Below are 3084 nucleotides of genomic sequence, written 5' to 3'. Positions count from 1 at the left end.
AGGCAATGGTCCACGTGAGGCCGTGATCGTTATATTGCAGCGGTGGGGATGCTCTGTGGCTAGGTGCCTTCGATCAGTGTGTGACCAAGTGCTGCCTGTCCCCAACTCCCTTTGGTTGTGTGCAGGGCTGGGGACTGTCTCACTCTAGGGTTGGCAGGGGGATAGGATTTGCTCTGTTGGGTGCTCCATGAGTCCTTTCCCCTGCTGAAACACTGCAGTAAATCCAGTGTACGTGATTTGTGAAGGAGCCACGCACTGTCGCCATGCTGTGGGAGATCAACCCCATAATAAATGATATAGTCCAGCCTCCCTCAAGACTGAGCTGTGTTAATTCAGCCCTTTGGTACTGACAGGCTGCCAACCTGTTCTGTAGACAAAATGCCTGCCCTCCAAAACTGCAATATAAAAGACAGGACATAAAAGTAGATGAGCACCAAACAAACACGATGTTGGAAGCGATGTTAGAATGGTATCTTGTTAATGATTTCTCAGTGTTGCCAGCCTCAAATGTTTGAAAATCAGGAGTTGGGCCTCAAAAGGAGTTGTCAGACTGGTTCAGAACGAGTTGTGGTCGTACATACGAGTTGTGGTTAAACTCGTGTATAATCTATGTCCGTATATCAAAGCAGAGATTGTGCCTGTATCACTTGACTCCATGAGCCTGGCAACAGAAGAATGGGAAATACTGTCTTTTTAAGTCCTGGCCTAATTACTAATTTTAATTTCTTTTTAAGCTTTATCTACTGCCCAAACTGTGCCTTTCCTTATCTCTTTCCTTATTTCTTTGCTTTATTTTATTCAGGTGCAACCATCATGTTTTATGTGTACTAACAAGTACAAATTCTTACAACTGTATGGACTGCAATTAGCTTTAATGGGACTCTGCATGGGACAGCAGGCTCCTATACAAGGTCGACACTGGTATGTGTAAAAGTGCTGTGTAAATTAAGAGCGCTGTAAACAGGGTCTTTATTAAAATAATATTTAACAAGTAACATTTTGAGATAGTATCCATAGGTCACATGAACTTTGAAATTTTGCTGTATGCTGAAATCAGACGCACCGTCTCATCCCAGGAACAAATTCTTTAAAACCAGATTTAATAATAAAAAAACCCAAACCTGGTCACCTTTTCCAGTTATTTCTGAGATGCATTGTTAGATTTGTATAGCTGGCAGAGTTCAAGACAGGTCTGTATTACATCCCTAGCTGCTTAGTCCATGGGTGTTATTCTGTACAGATAACTTCTTTATTTAAAGATGTTGGGAAAAAAGCAAAATTCCTAAAAGATCCTATTGAAGTCTTTAAAAATAACAACTGGCTCCATTGCTGTTTACATGCAAAGTTCCTAGTTGATAATATAAGCAAACAAAAGGTCACCTGCAAAGGATATTTGTAAAATTGATTTTGAGAGAGTTAGTTATTTTCTCTTTTTCAATATAACCCTTCCTCCCTTACACACTTACACACACTCCCTCCACCTCCTCCCCCCAAAAAACGGTCAGGGCTCTCTATAATTTGTTAGTGCAACACCAGGATGCTAGGATAGACTTTTCCCACCATGTGAACTGGATGAGGATACTGGCCTGAGTCCAACATGCACTGTTTTTTTTTTTCTCTCACATCACTGCTTTACACTGGCAAAGGTGCTTCCACACTTGGCTGATGCAGGAGCAGATCTTTTCGGATGCATCTTACAGACTCGAACTGGCAAACTCCAGGACATGTGAGTAACTTATGCCATGCGTGCAATCTCATGGTTGTCTATGCAAGTAAAGTTATTTGTACACCTGTGCGCTTGTAAAATTGTGCCCTAAATTAAAAACAAGGCAGCAGGAAGAAATTTAGATAAAAAACGAGGAAAAGATCATGCTGTTACTGGAGTGAGAAGTGCATGAGGAGCCTTGGGCATCACACCTGTTTATTTGCCTCACTTGTTTGAAGGAGATTGCCTTGCTTTGGATAACTTCCTGCTAGTGAAGAAATAAATGTCTGGGTGAACATTTAAATCCCACTGTGTTAGTTTTACGCCAACATTGTCTGAATTGTCACAGCCCTGATTCTATCAAGGCACAGCACCGTTTATAAATATTTGTTGAACAGTCTCTGAAATAGCTTTGTCAGACAGTAAAAAAATGAATGATTCAATAAAGCCAGCAGTGATGGACGACTCGCTTGCATATATACTTTGTATATCTTATTCAGTCTCTCTAGACCTGGGAGTAGCACATTTTTACTGCCATAAAATGCCATATCCAGTTTGCTGATCTGGTGTCAGTCCACAGACTTTGCTTTAAAGGAGGAAGGCAGAGAAGTGGCTTTGAACTGGCAGAAGGAAACAGGAGTGATATTAAATCAGCCAAGTTGAAAGACGCACCGAGTGGACACAGCAGTGAAGAGTAACTAGTGCACGTGTGCTACTGTGCTAAGCGTGTCGCGTGTCGGGCTCTTTAAAGCGCGACCTTGCCTGTAAAACAGACATGTGAAAGAGAAGAAAAAGGAAGCAGCCAGGGGAAAAAATGAGGCAGCTGGTCTGGGAGAGGGGGCATTGCAAAATCTTTGTAACATCACAAACAGCTCACACTAAGGTGGGGGGAGCAGCACAGGTTGACCTACTTTGCCCTCAGGGCCTGTGCATCAGGAAATGGCCTGCCAGGGTTAAGTGACACCTCACTCCTTCCCATATAAACCGCTGATCCAGAACAAGTGTCTGGGGAACCAGGTTCAACCCTAAGCCAGACTGCCTTGCTGTTCCTTGTGACATGTGCCTCTATCTGCTCCCTGTTGGACCTTCTGGCTACCTGACTAGGCTCACCCTCTGAATCCATACTCCTCTAGGTTTAGTCCTAGACTCCACTCTGTTTGACCTCCTGTACACCTGACTCAGCTCATGCTCTGACTAGGGTGACTAGCCATCCCTAACTTGGCAGGACAGTCCCAGAATGGGAACCTCAACTCCAGGCAACAAGGGGTTGCCAGGATCGGGATGCAGGGGGCACCATGTGCGTGCCCACATGCATGCACATGGCTGGGAATACAGCCAGGTAACATGGAGAAGAGCTCTCTGCAGATAAGTCTATGCAG

The 3084-nt window shown here is 43.9% G+C and overlaps 1 long non-coding RNA gene across 1 annotated transcript in view; it reads right to left on the bottom strand.

Annotated features, from left to right (window-relative positions):
- Window positions 1-953: 953 nt before the first annotated feature.
- The window catches only part of LOC109300813, a 2759-nt gene continuing 628 nt past the window's right edge, over window positions 954-3084 (bottom strand). The window contains exon 2 of the long non-coding RNA XR_002098339.1: window positions 954-2325. This is a non-coding gene — a long non-coding RNA (uncharacterized LOC109300813). The remainder of the gene's footprint in view (window positions 2326-3084) is intronic.

This window comes from Gavialis gangeticus, unplaced genomic scaffold (assembly GCF_001723915.1).
Source record: "Gavialis gangeticus isolate Ggan-Ray unplaced genomic scaffold, GavGan_comp1, whole genome shotgun sequence".
In the NCBI taxonomy this organism is placed as follows: Eukaryota; Metazoa; Chordata; order Crocodylia; family Gavialidae; genus Gavialis; species Gavialis gangeticus.
The sequence above is the reverse complement of the archived record's forward strand: the minus strand, read 5'-3'. Positions and strand labels throughout refer to the sequence as shown.